The 23263-nt window shown below is 40.7% G+C and overlaps 1 protein-coding gene across 7 annotated transcripts in view; it reads left to right on the top strand.

Annotated features, from left to right (window-relative positions):
* LOC149072557 (bromodomain adjacent to zinc finger domain protein 2B-like) overlaps positions 1–23263 on the top strand; it is a 339679-nt gene that overhangs the window by 78391 nt on the left and 238025 nt on the right. The gene's annotated exons all lie outside the window — the stretch shown is intronic.

The raw sequence follows: 23263 nt of genomic DNA, 5'->3' as shown, positions 1-23263 counted from the left end.
CAATGAAGTGGCCCGTACTCTACTAAAGGTTGAACACCTTTGCAATACAGTATATCAACCCACAAAAATGAATTCTTCATGACTACTTATTATAGCAATGATTTCCAAGTGGTGTGCAACAGCACAGTGGGGAGCCATGAGATCTTTCAGGGCTGTAACGAAATATTGAGGGATGAAATTACAGTAAAAACTTTCTTTTGCGGACACCAACGGGACAAAACAAATTCGTCCGTAAAAGAGGGGTGACCATTAATCGGGGGTTAGAAATGCATACTTTTATTATGGGAGTGGAAATTATTATTTGGCCGTAAAAAAGGGGTGACCGCATCTGAGGAGTGTACGTTAAGAGTGCTTTTACTGTATATTGAAATTCTGCTGTACTTAGTAGAACTGTAATCCCAACCAATGTGCCACGGCACTTGATTAAGAGTGCTTTTACTGTATATTGAAATTCTGCTGTACTTAGTAGAACTGTAATCCCAACCAATGTGCCACGGCACTTGATTAAGAGTGCTTTTACTGTATATTGAAATTCTGCTGTACTTAGTAGAACTGTAATCCCAACCAATGTGCCACGGCACTTGGTTAAGAGTGCTTTTACTGTATATTGAAATTCTGCTGTACTTAGTAGAACTGTAATCCCAACCAATGTGCCACGGCACTTGAGGCAGAGTAGGAATTGTGAGACCCATGCGACTAGGGTCAGCGATGTGTGGTTTGTCAATGAAGATATGTTGTTGAAATTTTGCGGAGCCCAAAATCGTGGGACCCTTGGCTGTCTTTTTTTTTTACCTTGATTGTACCCAGTAAAGATATATTGGCATTTAATTTATTGTTTTTACTTGAATATTTTTTTCAAAATTATCAATTGTAGTTGTTAATACAATTTTAATCAATTTTTAAAACGTTTTTCCTTCGATAATGAAATTTCTCCAAAAATGTCTAGGAAGCGGGGCCGTAACCAGAAATTTATTTCGGAGGGGGAAAACTGTCATTTCGGGGGGGGGGCAAAAAAGTAGTGATGGAGCAATAGATTCAAGCATGTTATTCCATACGCAGAGTGTCTAATAAATTCGTAAATAGTTAAAAAATTCATAAAAATTGAAGGCATTGGTATATTTGAATGTAGTTTGCGAAAAGGTTATTGTCACGAAAGGAGGATTTCTTTTTGGTACAGAAAAAAAAATAGTTCTAATCTTTGCCGATAGAGGCCACTGCACGGAAGCAAATTAGAAGTGATTGGACTCAATCATTCTGTTCAATCTATTCTGTGTCCGAAACGTTCATAAAGCTTCATCCAGTGATTCGTGGCTGAAGTAAAACCCTTTCATCTATGTGCTTCATGCACCAATGTCAAGATCACTATGAAAACCCTATGTAAGCTCCAGTGACAGGAAAATTCAGAAATGAGCTGTTAATCGTACATTACATATTCCCAATGATTTGTTTTCGTGCAAAGCCCTCTATCGTCAAAAATTTGAACTAATTTTTTTCTATACCAAAAAAATCCTCCCTTCGTGTGAATTACTTTTTTTCAAACCGCATTCAAATACACCAATTCGTTCAATTTTTATGAATTTTTTAACTCTTTACGAATTTATGGGACACCCTGTATATATCAGTAATTTTCTAACGTTTCGATGGGGCAGTCCTCCCTCCCCATCTCGTGACAGCCGTACCCATTCAGACCGAGTGGGTCCTCCTGCTTCTGCTGAGAGTCGCGGACGCGCGTAAACTAAAGAGCTTGTATCGAGATACAGCGCAGCATAGCGGGGAATCGCCCGGTCGTTGGCGTCCTCTAGCGAGCGACGGGTTCGCCTTCGCTTTATTGGGTATAATCGAACATTTAGATTCTATAACCAATGGTATAACATGATACATTAAGTTTCACCCAATACCCCTAGCTTCTAATTATTATAAAAAATTAAATCAATTAATTTGTATTGATTAAGAAGTTATGTTAACCTTTAAGAGGCCAATGTTCCTATTTGAGAACATTGGTTTTATTAATTGGAAAAAAAAATTGTTTTCATTCACATGAATGCATTTCATATTTTTGTTCCTGAAGCTTTGACACTCCAAAAGTAATTTACAAAACAAAGATTTCATTTATTTCAGCACTCTTGTCATAAATCTGATTATTTTTTTTAATCACCTATTTTAATGAAGAATAAAATGTAATTTTTTTTTTTAATTTTAACATTTTTCTATGCATATGTGAAAGAAAACATATGCAAAAAATTTTTTCATGAATTTTTTAGTTCATACCTTGAAATTGAAGGAATAATATTTTAAATTAAGCACATTTCTAGATCACCTCAATTGCTCACAGCACACTTTCAGATCACCTCAATTGCTCACAGCACACTTTCAGATCACCTCAATTGCTCACAGCACACTTTCAGATCACCTGAGTGGCTCAAGGTACATTTCTAGATAATTCAAGTGGCTCGCGGCACGTTTGAAAACCGATAAAGTGACCCGCACTCTCCAAAAGGTTGAGCACCCTTGATTTAGTGGTTTAATTAGTCGTTGTTTCGGAGCCAAAAATTACACAATGACAACTCGATCATTTTTGTTTCGGAGAGATCTATGCTCCGATTGCACCTACAAAATCTCTAGCATGAACATATGACCTAACTTATAGATCATACATTCTCTACTGATGGCCAGTGGGCCAAATGTGGCCCTCGGAGTCATCTGATGTGACCCGTGACGAAATTTTAATCAATTATGGAATTATTATTTTTTCGTTAGTTTTAAATTTCTGGAATTATTTCTTTCATTAATTCTGAATTTTCATTGGGGTGCTGGAATTATTTCTTTCAACTCATTTTTAATTCATGAATTCTAAAATTTTCATTAGTTTCGTGAATTGTTTCTGTTATTCGTTTAAAATTACCTTCAGTGCTGAATTTTCATCAATTTTTTTTTTTTTCAAAATTTGTTGTGTGGATATTTTTTTTCTCAGATTCCTGTATGTGCTGAAATTACCGAAGATTTTTAAAGATAACGACTCCCCTCCCCACGAAATGTATAAAATCGAAGTAAACGGGGTCTTAAACATTTTTGGTGCCCCGAAATTGTTGATACGCACTTGACCCCGTGTCTGGTAAAGACAGCTTTGCTTAAGGGAACCGCGCTACAGTGCCAGATCACTTAATATAAAAATACTAATTTCGGGTTCCTATCATCTTTTATACAGTAAAATCTCGATAATCCGAGATAAACGGGACCGAGACCAGCTCGGATTATCCGAAAAAATAATAATATAAAATGGCTTTTTGAAGTAGGAAATGGGGGTCTCTATATTGATTTTATGGGCATACATGTAGCAAAAAGTGAATGTCCATCCCTGGGTCACTGAACTGGAGCCCTATCCTCCTCAGTTGATGAAATATATCTGCCCTTGGTCCTTCTTTGGTTTTCTGTATTCGTACTTTTACTTGTTTCGTAAAGAATTCAACGGCTGAATTTTTTATAGATTTTGGGTTGCCACGACCCATGGCCTCTTAAAAAAGAAAAATAGCATAGGTTCCAGCCCTGGAAGTCCAATATGAATGTTATTACTATAATTTTTTTTACATCTAAATTTACTATAGAGCGGAGCCTATAGTAAATTTATATGTAAAAATTTATACTATTAAAACAATTTATTATTTAAAAAAATTACTATGTTTCTCGCATGGGTTTACAGGGCCCGTGCCCAGAGCCCAAAAATTTTCTGGGTATCAAAATTAGCTGCCTTTTGTATTTTAGATGCAGCCTGCATGTCCCTGCGTACGCCTCTGCTTCAAAGAAGACTATTTAAGGAGACCCAAAAATTCATATTTTCAGGGGCCCGAACATATGAGAAACAGTATACCCTACCTGCTATAGATGTGTCTGTGAAAAATTCATTCCTGGGGGGTCCACGGAAGTTTGTCGTAGGGATCAAGAGACACCTTAAAACTGAAATTACTTGCATTCGTTGGAAGAATCAAACAAAATAGAATGAAGCAAGTTTTTGGCAAAAAAACAAAAAGAAATACAGTAAAACCTCTCTTTTGCGGATACCGATGGAACAAAAAAAATTCGTCCATAAAAGAGGGGTGACCGTTAAGCAGGGTTTTGAAATGCACATTTTCATTGTACGGAGGAAATTATAATTTGGCTGTAAAAGAGGGGTGACTGCATCTGAGGGGTGTCTGTTAAGAGGGGTTGTACTGTACTAAAAAGGAATTTTGAAAAATTCTAGCACCTCGCATTATCCGGAACCTCGAACTTTCAAGACTCGAATTATCGAGACTGCTGTATTTTTCATCTATATATAAAGCAGTATGCAGGCTGTTTCACCATAATTGACCGAAAAGAATATAAATTCTATGTGGTTCATTTTAAAATTCACCAATGAGAACGGAATTTGTATGTCATGTTGAACCCGCTCCCCCAAAAAATCATTTTTAGAGAAAGTACAAAAATTAAAATTTGTATACGGGCCCCCAGTCTAAAATATGTCGATTAATAAATTTTGCGCCTTATCTATGAAACTCAAAGAATTTTACCATGTAAAATTTGGATCAAATTCATCGAGATATTCTGATAGTCAAAACTAGTGACTCTTGGCCCGTTTTTTCAAGGAAAAAGTCTATTTAGCCTTCGGAGGAGCCAAATGGGGAACATCAATAAATTTATGTTTGTAAAAATGCTGGAATAGCATTCCGTATAAAAAATTAAACAAAGAGTCAATTTCGCCTTCTCAGCCATAATACAGATGGAATTTATGATTAAAAGGATATTGTGCATATTTTTTTTATTATTACAGTAGAAACCTCTTAACGGACACCCCTCAGATGCGTCACCCCCCCCCCCTTTTACGGCCAAATAATAATTCTCCCCTTGTATAATAAAAGTATGCATTTCAAACCCTGATGAACGAATTTTTTTGACCGTCGGTGTCCGCAAAAGAGAGACTTTACTGAAGTTTTACTTCTTGATTCGAATTTTCTAGCTTTTAATTTAGAATAATTCATGAGCAATGTGTGTGTTTCTTTTCAGTATGCGGAAAATCCTTCTTAATTTTATAAATTTCTATCTTATAATTGTCGCATTAAAAAAATAATCATTAAAATAATTATTCATAATTTATCCTGTTCATTCAGAATAATTGTTTTTTGCTTCAGTAATGTGTTGTGTTTTTTTTTTTTTTTTTTTAATCTACTGGTTATTCCCCCCAAATACCGTTAGATGGGAAAAACTGATGCAGTAAAACCCCTCTTAACGTTCACCCACCTTTTGCGGACAAATAATTTCCCTTCTATAATCAAAGTATTCATTTTAAATCCCTGATCAACGTTAGTGTCCGCAAATGAGGGGTTTTACTGTCCCTCTTTTTCTGTTTTTTTTTTTTCCAAGAACATGCTTCATTCTATTTTGTTTGATTCTTCCAAGGAATGCAAGTAATTGCAGTTAAGGTATCTCCTGGAGGACTTCCGTGGACCCCAAGGAATGAATTTTTCATAGACCCATCTATAGCAGGTTCTGTTCCTCGTAAGTTCGGGGCCCCTGAAAATATGAATTTTTGATTCCCTTTAAGTGTAGTCTTCTTTGAAGCAGAGGCGTACGAAGGGACGTGCAGGCTGTGCCTAAAATACATACAAAAGGCGGCTAATTTTGATACCCTACACAGAAAATTTGTGGGCCCCCGTGCACTCATACGAGAAATAGAATCTCGACGAATTTTGATCGAAATTTTACGGGGTAAATTTCTTCAAGTTTGATAGAGAAAGGCGCAAAATTTACTAATTTGCGTTTTTTAGGTTGGGGAGCCGTATAAAAATGTTAATTTATGGTATTTTCCCTAATAATATGATTTTTCTTTGCTGATCATTTTTGAGATTTTTGTTGAATTTTAAAATGAACCCTAGAATTTATATTCCTTTCGGTCAATTATAGTGAAACAGTCTGTATAGTTCTCAATCTTTCTTGTTCCAAGTACACTTTGAATATTGCGTGGGAGACTTGCGTACCTTGGGGCCGAAACTAGAAGGGGGAAGTTACCCCGGGTGGCAATCTTGAAGGGGAAACAAAAAAATACCTTATAAAATCATTTACTCTTACAGTAAAGGTGGTCTAGGCAGCGCGACTAGACCCGACAAAATTGTGTGCCTTTTGACTAATTTTAATAATGACCCTTTAGCGTTTATCACTGTTTTGAGATATAAAAAGCAAAGCCTCTCGTGCTATGCGGGATTGCCCTTTCATGTCCGATCCTCAGACTAAATCCGTATGCCACGGGGGCTGGCGGGAGTAATAATACTTATTCATTTACAGTGAAGGGGACTGCAAAATTATGTTTGCCGCCCCAACCCTTCCCCCCCCCCCCCACCGAGAAAAAGTCCTTGTTAAAGTCCTTTCTCATACTAATTTTTTTTTCTCCTAAAGCCTTTGACAGTGTTAATCATGAAATCTCTCCTTCAATATAAGCTTGAGGCATGTGGAATTAGAGACATCCTCCTAAATCTCTTAGTGTCATACCTGATGAATGGATCTCAGAGAGTTAGATGTGGCTCTCATTCCAGTAAATTTTTAGGGGTTAACCGAGGAGTCCCCCAGGGATCTGTTCTTGGCCTCCTACTCTTTAATATATTCATAAATGATTTATGTAATCTAAAAATTGATGGCAAGATAATCACTTTTGCTGATGATACAGTCATACTTTACTCTGCTGCTACTTATGAATCTCTCCGAAATACAGTAAATTCTGACATGATAAAAATTAGAGACTGCTTTCATGCAAATGATCTTCAACTTAATATCTCTAAAACTAAATATATTAACTTTCTTGCCTTGAATATTGACTTTATGATTCATAAACCTGTATATAACATTAACACTGATTGTAAACTGTCATGAATTAGAACAAGTGAATACTATAAAATATCTGGGTATTTATATTGACTCTGACATGAAATGGAAATCCCATGTTCATAATCTACAAATCATATTAAGATTTAAAATGAATAAATTTTATTTTATAAAATATTTTGTTAATCGCTCTTTTGTAATCACCCTTTACTACTCACTGTTTCATTCTTACTTATTATACGGTTTACCTATTTTGGGTAGTGACTTATTTGAATAACTTAAAACCTATTATATCACTACAAAAGAAAATTATAAGGCTAATTTTTAATGACTATTATACTCCTTCCATCACTCTCTTCAAAAGTATAGAAATTCTACAACTTAGATACTTATATTTTTATAAAACCCTGTTACTTCTCTTTAAACGTCAATACTCCCTACCATTAATATCCACTCGATCTTCTGCTAGGCGTAACGCTACATATTCTCTGCTAATTATTCACAAAAATATTAAAAAAATTCATTTCTTTTACCTAATACCTATGTATTATAACTCTCTTCCCTCCAAATTCCCTCTCTTCTTCTCAAATAATTTTTCCGGATAGGGCTCCTCCACCAGGATCCAGTGACATCTTAACGCATGAGCCCACCCGGGCACAGCCTCAAGAGAAAAAGAAGCCTCACAAAAATAGGTCTGATTAAAATTTTCGTGAATTCGCCAGATAGGGCATCAGAAAAACCATTCGGCTAGGGAGGCCATGATCTTCTTAAGACGGCCCTGTCGGGATCCCGCACTTGAAATGTAACCGGAAAATTCCCGAGAATCCGAAGTCATTTCTCGGGATCCCGGAAGAAAAGTAAGGTTGAACCAAATCACATTTCTGTACTGAATTAGGCATGCCTAAGAAATTCTTATCACTAAAAGCATGCACTTTAGAAGCTGCAGTAAATAAATTTGTAATAAAATTAATCCTATTAATAAATAGGTTATTAAATTAATGAATTACACACAGTATATATACACTGCTGGCCACCGTAAATGCAACACCCTGAAGGAAGCATGCAAATAATATGAAATTTACAACATGCATTAGCGGAGGTGAGATATGCAAATGATTAGAATTTCAGCGCAGACGCACATCACGCGCGCCTGTGGCGCCACTTTAAAGCGCTATTTAAGGCTTGGAGATTTCGACGATTTGAAGTACGGCAATTGTGTTTTTCTTGTGGTTTTTTCAAAAAAACGATCAATTATGCCTCGTAGAAAACAGCGATCATCTTTTGATCAAGTATCCGAGTTCGACAGAGGAAGGATAGTGGCCTACCGAGATTGTGAATTATCTTTCAGGGAAATCGGTAGTCGTGTTGGACGAAACCAAGCAACTGTAATGCGGACATGTGATCGTTGGATGCAGGAGGGGACGACGGACCGACGTGTTCGATCGCATCCACCTCAGTGCACCACTTCACGTGATGACAGGCGTATTGTGCGTATGGCAGTGACGGATCGCTCAGCCACATCACGAACCATAGCACAGCACATTCAGTCTGTACCGCATCATCCAGTGTCTGCGCGTACCATTCGACGCCGTTTACAGCAGAGTGGTCTGTCCGCAAGACGTCCATTGCTTCGTCTACCCTTGACGCAGAACCACAGACGTCTCCGCCGCCAATGGTGCGATGAAAGAAGGATGTGGACGGCACAATGGAATGAAATTGTCTTTACTGACGAGTCACGCTTCTGTCTGCAACACCACGATGGTCGGATTCGAGTCTGGAGACACCGGGGAGAGAGGATGCTGAACAGCTGCGTTATGCACCGCCACACTGGTCCTACACCGGGTATTATGGTATGGGGCGGTATTGGATATCATTCTCGCACTCCTCTAGTACGCATTGCCGGTACTTTAAAAAGCCAGCGCTACATCTCCGAGGTGTTGGAGCCAGTTGTCCTTCCTTACCTTCAGGGCTTGCCCACAGCCATATTTCAACAGGATAATGCGCGACCACACGTGGCACGCATTGTCCAAAGGTTCTTCGTCAATCGCCAGATTGAATTGCTTCCCTGGCCAGCTCGCTCTCCGGATCTTTCGCCGATAGAAAACATGTTGTCCATGGTTGCTCAACGATTGACCCAGATTACATCCCCAGCTGCCACACCAGATCAACTTTGGCAACGCGTGGAAGCTGCTTGGTCTGCTGTACCCCAAGAACACATCCAAAGTCTCTTTGAATCAATGCCGAGGCGTGTGGCAGCGGTGATCTCCAACAATGGCGGCTACTCTGGCTACTGATTTTGGCAGGAACCACACTTCACAGAAGTCTATAAATTTAATCATTTGATGCTTGGTCAACATGTTATCTACAAAATAAATATTGTTGCGATATCTCTTGTCTTTCTTGGTGTTGCAATTTGGGTGGCCAGCAGTGTATATAAAACACTTTGAGCAGCATTGAAATGAGATGTCTCGCCTCGCCTTGCCTAAAAGCTTCTCATTTTAGCATTGGCAAGCCCAAACATTTTGTAAAGTTGTTTTCTCAATGCACAACACTTTTCTCTATACCCCCTAATAAAGGGCGAAAAAAGGGGTTTTTTGTTTAGAATTATTGGGATAAGTTGTGAGGGAGGGGCATACCCCCACAAGGGTAGGGCTGAAAGAGCTCCACAGCCCAGGACTACCTTTATCATTTTTATTTTTTTTAACACTATAAATTAACTGCAGAATTCGGCCCCCTGAACAATCTGGCTTGAATGCCCGCAAAAGATTCCAGCCTAGGGGCCCTGACACAGGATGTAAGGCCATGGGAAGGGGACGGATAGGAACCGCAAAAAATAAGTTCCCCAGATTAATTCTGACTCGGCTTGTTTATAGATTATAATCTATAAAGAAGAATGGAAATACTGTAGATTATATTCTTATTTCTGGAATCACGGATCTCCTCAAGTTTTGTATCTGTATATATCAGAGACAACCCCTGTACCTCCTCAAGTTTTCTCAACTTCTCTGTTGTGGAAGTATGGCTCAAAAAAGCGTGATGTCATGTGAATTTTTACTGTGTGAAATTTTTAAAAAAATTTCGGAGTCGAGCGGAAGTCTGCGCTGCCGCCCGGTGTGCCGCATCTGTGTTTATTTGTGTATAAGACAACCATGAGTATTCTTTATGGGCATTGTATAGTATTTTATCATGTGTATATATTGATTATAATTTTTGTTAACTGCATTTTTAATTGGGTTGGTATATTTTTTTTGGAAATACACTCATTGCCATAAAAATTTGCGCACCAAGAAATAATTGTGGGATCGAAACGAAAGTTGGCCTGAAGGTACATGTCGGGCAGATATGCAAATGATTAGAAATGCAGCGTGATTGCGCATTGCGTAATGCCACTAGAGGGCGTTGAACTTCGTTCTCCTTGGAGTATAAAACAGGTAAGCAGAGCTTGCTGGAGTGTATTTAATCGTTTGCAAAGGAAATGCTGAGGTAGACATGCCGTTACGCCGCCGTCGAAGACCATATGAGCAGTTGTCAGAGAGACGCCCTCGACAGACCAGTCGTCGAGAAGACCGTCACATCATCCGAAACGCACGCGTAGAGCCAACTGCCTCATTGGCCGCTATCCAGACACAGGCAGCAGCTTCACTACGGGCCCCTGTGTCTTCCCGAACCATCGCAAGGCGCCTGGCTGAAGGGCATCTGGTATCGCGGCGCCCATTGCGTGTGCTGCCAATGACACCCACCCACCAACGCCTCCGTTTGGAGTGGTGTCGAGCACGACGGGATTGGACTGCAACGGAATGGAACCAGGTCGTCTTCAGCGACGAATCGAGATTCAACTTGAGCAGTGATGACAATCGTGTTCGTGTGTGGAGGCCCCGTGGTGAACGCTTCAATCCTGCCTTCGCTTTACAGCGACACACCGCTCCCACAGCTGGTGTCATGGTATGGGGTGCCATTGCTTACGATACACGGTCACCCTTAATATTGATCCATGGCACAATGGCAGCCCAGCGGTACGTCCATAACATCCTTCAGCCACATGTGTTGCCACTCGTGGCAGGGCTCCCAGGAGCCATTTTTCAACAAGACAATGCTAGGCCACACACAGCAAGGATGTCACAAGACTACCTCCGCCACATTACCACCCTTCCCTGGCCTGCTCTATCCCCAGATTTGTCACCAATCGAGCATATCTGGGATCATTTGGGATGGCAAGTTGGACACCCTACGAGGTTGGTCGAACTAGAGGCACATTTACAGCAACTGTGGAACGAGATGTCTCAGGACATCATACGGAACTTGTATGCCTCAATGCCCGCTCGTATCGCATCGTGCATTCGCGCTAGAGGGGGTCCAACAGAGTACTAAAACTTCTGTTCATCTGTACTTTTTTCTGCAATAAATGATCCTTTTTCTTGGATTTTCTAATCACTTACTTATATCAACGTAGTACTTACATGTGTAAAATTTCGTTTCATTTTGACTTCTTCTGGGTGCGCAAATTTTTATGGCAATGAGTGTATATGACTTCCATATTTATATGGGCATCTTTTTCTCAGCCACCTCGTTGGGCATTTTGCCTGTTGTGGGGTTGTATTTGTATTTGAATAATGTGTGTCCAACAGGGCCGTAGTGTGTCTTTTTGGGGCTCCGAGGCAGTCTTTTTCTTTCGGGCCCTTCTTGAAAGGTTTGCTAGTTGCAAAATAAGTGTACACATTTGCTGGGGCCCCATTCGGGTCGGAGCCCTGGGGCAGTGTCCCGGTTGCCCCAGCGTAGTTACGGCCCTGGTGGCCAACTTTTTTCTAAGCCATACCACAATCAAGATTATTTTCGATGCTCTTGCCACTCTACAAATTTTAAGAATCATACCATGCGTCCCGATTTTACGGGACACGATATTTTTCTTTATTCTTGCATGATAATGATCGGCTGTCCTCTTATTTTCGTAAAAATGTTCAGTTTGTCTCTAGTTTGAGTTCTAAATTGTTTTTATTTTTTATTCATGAATTCGATTATCTCGATGCAAATTTTGTATTTCGATAGAGAAGTTTATCTTATCTACACTATATTGGGCATAGACACTGGAACCTGGGCACTCAGGGTGCTTGGGTCCACCCTTCCCCAATAAGTCAATAAATTTTGTAAGAGGGCTTAAGTGGCCTCCCCCACAAGAATTCATGGATATACAATACATATCCACTATATGGACGATACTGAATCTCATACACGTAGGACGTCCAGCAACTATGCCCAAAAATGAAAAACCTAACAGGAACGTATTGAATAGAAATTCATAAGAAAAAGACTGTTTAAAAGTTTCAGAGAATTGCTTTGATTTTGAAAAGTGGAATAGAACTTATTTAATTTTTGAAAAGCGTTCGCGTGCCACTCTTGATACCATGGCGTGCCACGGGTTGGCCACCCCTTTTTTATATTCATCAACAAAATAAGAATTTGATAAATGCCTTGAAAGAAAATGAAATATGCTGAAATCATCACTCCTTTGAAGTATGATTTGGGACCAGTAGCGTACACAGAATTTTCTCTAGTGGGGAGGGAGGCGAGAAAGGTTCGAAAAAAATCTAGCCTCCGACTGTGCAAGTCTGGGTTCGAATTCCGGTTCGTCATGGATGTCTGCTGACACGAACAAATTCCCTGGACAGATATACGTACAGATCGCGTTATGAAAATTGAAGTTTTTTATTCCCAAAGGTGTTTTTTTCCATTTCGCACTGCTAAAAAAACGTTATGGGGATTTAACCCCTCCCCCTCCCTCCAGAGACGTACGCAGGAACGACCTTTAGAAAGGCCAGAAAAAGATGGGGAAAGAAGATTTAAAAAATAGGAATTTCGTCCAGAAAAATTTCACAAAGCATTTAAATCAACAGAAATCAATTAAAAAGTACCACATAAAGGTTTTTTCTTTCTATGTTTTAAGATTTGTACTAAAATAATTAAATTTGTTTTTAGTTCCTGATTGTCTTGGGGGGCACTAGTGCCTTTCCTTCCGCGTATGCCAGTGTTCAAGACAGTAGTTTTCAAACTTCAGACACAAATTTTTCACTTGCACTGACAGACATAATATAAGATGGATTATAATATAATAGTTTAATAACAATAATTGATTAACCGTACTCATTACTAAATAGTATTTTAGACTTGAAGCATCATTGGCAATCCACGAGGTACATCTTCCCCCCCTCCACCAGGCCCTTACACCTGTACTGGAGTCGAACTTTCGATGAAAAGGAAACGATTATTTCTACAAATCAATGTATCAATTGTTTAAAAAAAATTAATAAATTAATAAACAAATAATTAGTAATGATATTGTGATTAATAAACTTTAAATATAAAAAACGTTTTAATATTAATACTTTTACTGTTATTCAATGCCTTTTAATTTGTTCAAATTGCTGACATTTTTACGATAACCGAAAAGCGCTCCGAGTCCTGCTTTCCCGGGATTGAGAAATACCTGAACCCGAAACCTTAATCCCTAGTCCCAGACCCATGGGCTGAAGCAAGACCTCCTATATTGTATACATTGTTATCTAGAATGTCATGGCCGGAGCCCTATCAGCCCCACCCTTGTGATGGGCCATAGTGTACCCGTAAAAATGCTTAGAAGGCGCGCACCTCTTGAAATGCGAGGAAACTTACGTACGGCAGGGCCGTCTTAAGATTATCATGGGTCCCCGAGCCAAATAATTTTTCTGAGGCCCTACCTGGCAAATTTACATGCTCACTCTCAAAAATTTGAACGAGATTATGTGATGCTTCCGAGCGGTGGCCAGGTGGGCCAATACTTTAAAACGGCATTGACGTATGTCTAGTGCCATCTTAAGGCATGGGCCCACCCGGGCACCTCAGGAGAAAAGGGACCTCACAAAAATGAGATCTCGTTGAAATTTCCGAGAATTTGCCTGGTACGGCCTCAGAAAAATCACTTGGCACGGAGGCCCATGATGCTTGGCCCGGACCGCCCTGCATACGCCTAGAAATGCATAGAAGGTTTGCTTATTCCTAAAAGTTTTTGACAAGCATTGCTATACTTAGATATGAGTAGTAGGTTATCATATCACTAGAAATGCACAGGCAGGGCCGTCCCCAGGCATGAGGCGACGAGGCAACCGCCTAGGATGGCATGTATACGGAGCGGTTTTTTTATGACAGATTTGTTGTGATGAAATCATAAATTCATTGATCATTATGTATCATCATCAATATTATGTTTGAAATCATTTTCAGGGGAAACTGCGAGTTGGGTAAATAAGCGCAAGTAAACATAATACTTTTGAAATTCTATTCAACTCCTGCTGAATTCACGTCCTCATGGCCCCCACAAGGTTGGGGCTGACAGGGCTCCAGCCCTAAGGCCCGGCACGATTCTCATTTTTTGTTTTTTTTTACTCTATAAATTCCCTTTGAGGGGTCCCCTGGAAAGTCTGATCTGGGGGCCCACAGAGGTCCCAGCTTAGGGGGCCGTACACGTCCATTCCTGCACTTCTGGAAAGTGCCGCTGGTCTCTCCCAATATGCTGGACAGCCGGACAGAGACAGTCATCTTTGATAAAAGTGATCTCATCCCGATCTCACCTCCGTTCAAATTTCGTACTTCTCAAATAAGACTTCACAAGCTTCAAAAAGTCTCTTGTCTCAACTATGGACTCTCTTTCGAATGACTTGGCTTCTACTTCCGATCGAATCCAGCTGCAACAACATGCGTCGAAACTCATGCTCGTAATTAATGACAAATGTACTACCATTCTGGGCTTTAAAGCTACAACTACTCATCCAAAGACAACTCATTGGTAGACCGATGACCTTACTCATAAAAAGAAGAGACTACGAGCTATGGAACGAAAACTCTACCGTAGAAATAAACTTGGACTGAACACCGATGTGTGATTTACTCTTACAACTTCGAAGAACTCAAGCTCAGTTCAAGAAAGCGGTTCACACAACCAAAATTAACTCCTGGCAGAAACTTTGTTCTCAGGCCACGACATCATATGGCACACCATACAAAGCTGTTTTTCGGCCACGACACTCTCAAATTCAGCCTATCTCACTGACCACCACAACTTCTAAGGACTTAGCTACACAACAGATCAATTACCTCTTCCAGCACCTCCTAGAGATAGAAGGCCTCTGCACTGTTTGCCGTAAACGTCATTCGGACTACCTAGCACGTTTGCCACATTTTGAAACACAGCATCCTATTTCATTTCTTCTTATTTTGGCATAGAATCTTCCTGATTGGCTCACAAATACCGCATAGTAATTGGATGTGAGGCGTAGAAATCACCAATTCTGAACCAGATCATTTCTTTTCCTCTTAACGATGATACTGACACGAGCAGGGAATTTTTTTTCCTCTGAATATTCTGAGGGAAAATGGACTACTTACTGACGTCACAAGCGGAGTGCAGAGGCCTTCTATCTCTAGGAGGTGCTGCCTCTTCCCAGTAGTATCATCATTCATCCCTCTTCAAAATCATCACCGTAATAGCATGCAACTTGAACCTAATTTTGAAATCCACGAAATCTTAAGAGTTGTTAACAGACTAAATTTGAAAAAAGCAGCTGGTCCTGACAACTTGTCTAACCATTTAGTACAAGCAATCATCCGGAGCTCATCCATTATACTTCAAGAATTTCTTTGATAAATGCCTCTCCTTTTCCACTTTTCCGGGTGTATTCAAACCAGGCAAACTTATTTTTTTGCCTAAAAAAAGGAATTGGTGCTTCTAAAGCCGTTCGACCGATTACTCTAACCTGGGCAAGATTTTGGAGAAACTTCTTGTACAAAGACTAATGTTCTACGTCGAACGAGATGCCCTCCTCCATCCACGCCAATTCGGATTTCGCTTGGGCCGTTCAACGGATGATGCTCTCCAACATCTTATGAATCAGCTGGAAGAAAGAAGAAAAACTCTACTAACTGCAGTTATTTCATTAGAGATAAAGGGTGCATTCAATTGTGCCAGACACGAGGTAATTTCCAACAACCTCCGAAATCTTCCTATCCCATGTTCCCTAAGAAAAATTCTTGAGGACATTATCTCTGACCGGACAATCACCCTTCACATAGGCTCGGAGGCTCTTTCAAGAACTTTGAGCAGAGGATGCCCCCAGGGCGCATGTAGTGGTCCTGCTTTCTGGAATATTGCCTTCGACCCACTACTTAGGCTACCGTGGGCTCAGGGAATCTCTGCTCAGGCCTTCGTGACGATTTCCTTCTCATAGTTTCCGCCAAAGAGCCGGAAGAAATTTCGTGTTATTGGCTAATACAGCGCTACAACAAATTCATGAATGGTTTCAAGCAAATGATTTGCAAGTAGAAGCTAAAAAGTCATCATTTCTTTGGCCGAATCGACGAAAAAAAAGCCCTCGATTAAAATAGATGGTAAACGAATAAAGTCGACCGAAACTATCAAAATACTCTGCATTATTTTAGACAAAAATCTCAACTTTTTAGCCTATGCTCTCTCACTGATCCGTGAAACAACCAGTACCCTGGAAAATTTTCGCCGCCTCGCTGTGTCGAATTGGGGTTTCCATAGAAATCTTAAAAACATCCTTTACAAGACAGTACTCTATCGTCAAGTGGCTTATGATGCCTCGATCTGGTTTTCATCTCCATCAGCCAGACTTATGGCTAAAATGGACGTCGTACAAAGGCCTGCACTATTATTTATTACCCGGGCATACAGGACCACAGCAACAAAGGTTCTCCAAGTTGCTTCTGGAAATTCCCCATTGGGCCTTGCTCTACAAACTGAAGCTATGAGTACTCAACTTTTACGATTCAGGACAGACATATGCTTTTGCAATACGAGTCTCTTGCTTTGGGATGGCCTAGTCACCCAAGCTGCGGCCTGTTGGACAATCAAATTTCTACTATTCAAGTGCCTATCAATCGACGCCCCATCTCAATTTATACAGATGGATCTAAACATTCTGGAAGTGTGGCAGCTGCATTTGTAGCCTTTAGAGACGAACAGAGATCGGACCCCTGGTCAGTCCGGCTGAACAATGCAAATTCAGCGTTCCATGCAGAAATGCTCGCCCTCTTCAATGTGGTGCAATTTGCAGAAGAACAGCATGAACTCACGACTGTATATTCGGACAGCCTAACATCCTGGCACTTCTTAACCCTATCTCTAAATACTCCATCATTCGCAACATCAGGAAAATCCTTCTCGACCACCCCAACATCTTCATTCCCTATGTTAAAGCTTACCATGGGATTCAAGGCAATGAAGAGGCAGATGAATTAGCCAAGATGGCAGCTCATGGGGAACCCAGCCTTGACCTCCCTCTTCCAGCATCCCACGCCAAGGGTGAGCTACGTAGGCTTCTACTTCAAAGTTGACAGTATATATGGGACACGAATGAAACTTCTACACAGGTGAATCGTCTCGCCCCGCAAGTTTACATCACAAGAGAAGTGTGGCCTCGCTCTAAGATCATTCTGTTTACAGAACACAGCCCCTTCGCAGCGTACCTCAAGAGATTTCGTGGGTCCAGCAATTACACTGCTGGCCACCCAAATTGCAACACCAAGAAAGACAAGAGATATCACAACAATATTTATTTTGTAGATAACATGTTGACCAAGCATCAAATGATTAAATTTATAGACTTCTGTGAAGTGTGGTTCCTGCCAAAATCAGTAGCCAGAGTAGCCGCCATTGTTGGAGATCACCGCTGCCACACGCCTCGGCATTGATTCAAAGAGACTTTGGATGTGTTCTTGGGGTACAGCAGACCAAGCAGCTTCCACGCGTTGCCAAAGTTGATCTGGTGTGGCAGCTGGGGATGTAATCTGGGTCAATCGTTGAGCAACCATGGACCACATGTTTTCTATCGGCGAAAGATCCGGAGAGCGAGCTGGCCAGGGAAGCAATTCAATCTGGCGATTGACGAAGAACCTTTGGACAATGCGTGCCACGTGTGGTCGCGCATTATCCTGTTGAAATATGGCTGTGGGCAAACCCTGAAGGTAAGGAAGGACAACTGGCTCCAATACCTCGGAGATGTAGCGCTGGCTTTTTAAAGTACCGGCAATGCATACTAGAGGAGTGCGAGAGTGATATCCAATACCACCCCATACCATAATACCCGGTGCAGGACCAGTGTGGCGGTGCATAACGCAGCTGTTCAGCATCCTCTCTCCATGGTGTCTCCAGACTCGAATCCGACCATCATGGTGTTGCAGACAGAAGCGTGACTCGTCAGTAAAGACAATTTCATTCCATTGTGCCATCCACATCCTTCTTTCATCGCACCATTGGCGGTGGAGACGTCTGTGGTTCTGCGTCAAGGGTAGACGAAGCAATGGACGTCTTGCGGACAGACCACTCTGCTGTAAACGGCGTTGAATGGTACGCGCAGACACTGGATGATGCGGTACAGACTGAATGTGCTGTGCTATGGTTCGTGATGTGGCTGAGCGATCCGTCACTGCCATACGCACAATACGCCTGTCATCAAGTGAAGTGGTGCACTGAGGTGGATGCGATCGAACACGTCGGTCCGTCGTACCCTCCTGCATCCAACGATCACATATCCGCATTACAGTTGTTTGATTTCGTCCAACACAACTACCGATTTCCCTGAAAGATAATCCACAATCTCGGTAGGCCACTATCCTTCCTCTGTCGAACTCGGATACTTGATCAAAAGATGATCGTTTTTTTGAAAAAACCACAAGAAAAACACAATTGCCATACTTCAAATCGTCGAAATCTCCAAGCCTTAAATAGCGCTTTGAAGTGCCGCCACAGGCGCGCGTGATGTGCGTCTGCGCTGAAATTCTAATCATTTGCATATCTCACCTCCGCTAATGCATGTTGTAAATTTCATATTATTTGCATGCTTCCTTCAGGGTGTTGCATTTACGGTGGCCAGCAGTGTACTTCTGTGCTTGCGGTGGAAGGGGTACACTTCACCACTATGTTTCTTCGTGCCCCTTAACGTCATCTTTTCACTACTATTCAATAGGAAACTAGCTTTCTAAACAGTTTTTTTGGAATGTTCGAATCGCAACCAGTCCAATGTTCCTTCAACGGATCCACAATCTCCTCTCATTCCTTGAACAGAACTCTAGTGGTTCACACAAACTGGATATCTAATCCTCCATCTTCCTCGGAGAACTCGGATTCCAACGGTCAAGATTATGAACCTCCTATGACAAGAGCCCGCTGACGAATGATGGCAGCGGCGGCAATTGTTAAACAGAACGGTTCATCTAAATACTCTATCAAAGTGATTAAGAACTAGGAAGGGATTCTTCCCCTAGTGGGGAAACATGAGACTGGGAAGTGATTCTTACTCTTGCCAAATTTCTTGGACTAGGAAGAGACTCTTTCCCCAGCTCAATTTCTTTACTGGGAGGTGATTCTTTCCCTAGCGCAATGTTCTTTCTGAATATATCTTCATCTCCTATTTACGTTCTATGCATTGTACTTGTTACTCTACAACTTTTTTCGATTTCCTACGACTTGCATTTGGTATTGTTTTGTTGTACACTGTTTTGCACATGATATATTCCACACTGTCTAGCACATGATATTCTCTACATGTTATTCATAATTTGCATTGTATATTTTGTATTTTGATGTATCACTTGACTATATGAAATATTTTCTGCTTCTATTCCCCTACCGCAAGTTCTTTCTACTGTGGCCGTCACTGGGGATTCGACTTATCTTCATGTGCTCGTCAGCGAGTTGCTGAGTGGGAGCGCGAGATGCTCTCCGATGGTCCATCGGATGGAAGCCACCCTCTCCTTGGCAGATGGCTAGGAGAGTTGCTCCCTGGCAGACGACCAGATGGGAGCTGAATGGTCGTTTCCCTGATGGCGGAGAAGAGCTTCTATTGTACTCCCAGATTGGTGGTTCTTGTGAATCACTGGCGATGGGTGGCCAGTCCACGCCTGCCCATATTTCTTTTGTCTTCTGCCCTCGAAGGAGAGGGCTTTGGTATTTCGTTAAGCTCAATAGACGACCCTCCGTGTTTCGTTTCCGGGTGGTTGGTACCGGTGGCATGTGTAGCCTGAGGGACTCGCCCTTTCTCAGGCTCGGCTGAGGCTGTTCCGGCGTGGCTCGCTGGTGGGTGCGAACTGTGTTGAGCCGATCGGGTTGTGGTGGTGGGTCCACCTCTGGGATTTCTTGGAGGATTGGCAGCTGTCCAGCACACTCCCTATACATTAGAGGTCCATAGGAATAGTAATGTGGGAGTGTGTCTGGTTTTTCAGGTTCAGGACATAGACAACCAAACTATATCTTTTCCAGTTGCATCCATTCTTCAGGAAGGTTCGAAATCACATAAGTGATGGGAACCAAATGCACATGGGTGTATCTGGTTCTTTGGGTTCAGGTCTCCAATGGTTCTGAAATTAGGTTCTTTTGCTTCTTTGCAGAGGATCTTTTCACTCTTTATCAACATTTTTCCAGTTAACTTTCCTTTTGGCCGAATACCTCAGCAAGTTTGGATTCGTTGTTCATCTGCCAACAAATGCCTCTTGCGACCAACACCATACTAGAGATCGGCCTATTTGTAACATGGTGCTGTTTCGGGTCAGGAATGATTTGGCTGCTCGTTTTGGTATACCAGTTGTTCTCTAAGGGCGCATCACGGCTCCTAGCCAACCTTTGTCTGAGGCGTCATGGTGAGTTTGTGATATTCATATGTTCCTGTTCATTGTTTCGAAGTGGGTCTTTGTTAGGCTGCTCTGGGGAGCCGTGGACGAACGTTGACTAGGGCAAGAAAGCCGTGGGTGAGGAAAGTTTGAAACCCACTGCAGTATACCCGAATCTGTTCTCCTTCAGTCTGTGATCTGAATTGTCTGACACAGACTCCTCTTTTTGTGAACAAGGTGCCATAATAAGCCACTAGATTTATGCCATTTTTCTGTATCGGTCTTCTTAAAATAATATTATATTTTGCTTGTTTTGACCTGACTTATTCCCCTATTGCAACAGCCCACAGTATCGCCAACCAAATATTAGTTCCAAGTTTGCCTCTGACGAAGAACACCTTAAATTTTTGGGTTATTTACTGTCTGTGTCTTCCCTATGGGATTAGACCAGTGTTTCTCAAAGTGTGCTTCGTGGCTCCTAGGGGCGTTGCCAACCTTTGTCAAGGACATCGCAGCGAGCTGATGACATTCACGATTGTCCATTTAGTGCTTTGAAGCGGTTATTTTTAGACTATTCTAGGGAGCCGAGGATAAACGTTGTCATTGCAAGGATTCCACTACCCAAGTAGCACAAAGATATAGATCTATATCGTAAAATTTCAGTTTCCAATATAGATCTATATCAGGTCACGATATCGTTCTGGCTAAAAAAGGCATAGTCAGAGATAAATAGATCTATATGGTAAATATGATATATTCAAATACTTCAAATTTTGGACGATAGATGGCGCCCTTTCAGAAGAAAAAAAAAAGTGTATTTTTCTGTAGGTGGGTGGGTTTGAACCCATGTACCCTGAACCCTTCCCATCTGTAACTCCGCATCTTACCAACCCACCACAACAGAACTGACTACAGGATGTTATTATCACATTAGTTTACAAGTAATGGTTTGTTTTATTTGTGTTTTCAATTAAATTTATTCATTTTCATATGTATGCACACAAAAATTACAAAATAGAGAAATAGTGAGATATATTTATCATTTTGAGGCAGATAATTGAAAAAATTATATTATAAATAAGGAAATTATAACACAAGAAACAAATTAATGTATTGTGTAGTATATTAATTATTTATTTAAAATTATTAATTTATGCTAATAAAACATAATAAAAATATGCAACACAAAAAAGTTAAAACTCTCAAAGTATGGTGAAAAATGAAAACACATCAAAGTGAAAAAATAAATAATAAATAGTTTTAAGAAAAACACACATATACAACAAAAACAAGAGCAAATTTTTCTAACTTAAAAAAATATGTGCAATTATAAAGTGGCAATTAAAGTTACGGTGGATAAGTTGTTGCTCCCTACTAAAATACCAACATCTACGATGTAAAACATACACAGTAAGGATTCAATTATAACTGATGAAATGATTTTTATATATCAACATAATTAATCCTATTAAAATCAAAATTTCTTATGAAAAATTATTCATTCAAACGTTTTTAATTTCCATTCAAACAAAAAATTGTACGCTCGACTTTAAATTTTCTCCAAATTTTTATTTGAAGGCAATATTTTTATTTAAATGGACACAATATGTTGATATATCAGCATATTGTGTATCTGATATATATCTTTGTCAGGTTCACGATATAGATGTATGTCATGCTCAGGATATAGAGCTATGTCTTCTTTGAAAGATCTATATCAGGTCTATATCGAGAATCTGATATAGATCTTTGTCAGGTTCATGATATAGATCTATGTTTTTCAAACTATATTAAAATAATTTATTGTCCCAAGTTGTTGTCCTTCAAAGTAGAGATTATTCACATGGAATCAAATACATATTCGACTGAAAAATTAAAGACTTGATCAATTAACATCATAAATAATTTGCACCATATAGCACAAGATCGTTCTATATCATAGTTATGACATCTGATATTCCTCTGACATTTCGATATATAACGATATGGTCCAGATATTGTACTATATCGTTGTGCTACTGGGGTAGTGGCAAAAGTTTGAACATTACTACTCTAAATCATCAGTGTGATCCACCGATCTCCAGGGGTCGTGACCCACGCTTTAGGAACCACCGTATTAGGATGATAGACGTGAAAAAAGAAAACTCTTTTTAAATAGTCATATCCAAAAGGCGGCAAAATTTCTAGGACCGGCCCTGTGTGCAGGAGGCCTTTATACCTGTAGAAATGCATATCCCCCTCAATTACCCATCACGTACTCCAGGGTGTGCCCGTACCGCAGGTTGGGAACCACTGCTATACAGATATAGGATCATAGGGCCCCCCTCTAAGCTAGGGAGTTCTGGGGCATGCCCCTATAGCCCTGTCGTAGATATGCTCTCTTTTAGACTACACACAAAAACTATGAAGATCCGTAAGAATCGTGCACACCTGGCAGACCATAGCTTAGGAGAAGATATGCTGAGATGCGGAAGCATTTTACACCAACTGTTTGTGAAAGAGTTAGTGGTAGCGGATCAGGGCCGTTGTGTGCCTTTTCGGGGCAGACTTTTACTTGAGGGTCCTTCTTGAAAGGGTTTTATTATGCAAAATAAGTGTAAATTTTTTGGGGCCCTCTATTCAGCTTGGGGCCCTGGAGCAGTACCCCGGTCGCCCCAGCCTAGTTACGGCCCTGGAGCGGATCACATGCGTTATGTCCGAAAAGTCCCATTCCCCTCCATATTCATCATCTATTGCTTTTTTCTTCCAGGGTTCCCGGAAAACGGGA

This window comes from Pholcus phalangioides, unplaced genomic scaffold (assembly GCF_987345545.1).
Source record: "Pholcus phalangioides strain wild (caught in Gottingen) unplaced genomic scaffold, Ppha-v1.0 ptg000017l_1, whole genome shotgun sequence".
Lineage (NCBI taxonomy): Eukaryota > Metazoa > Arthropoda > Arachnida > Araneae > Pholcidae > Pholcus > Pholcus phalangioides.
The sequence above is the reverse complement of the archived record's forward strand: the minus strand, read 5'-3'. Positions and strand labels throughout refer to the sequence as shown.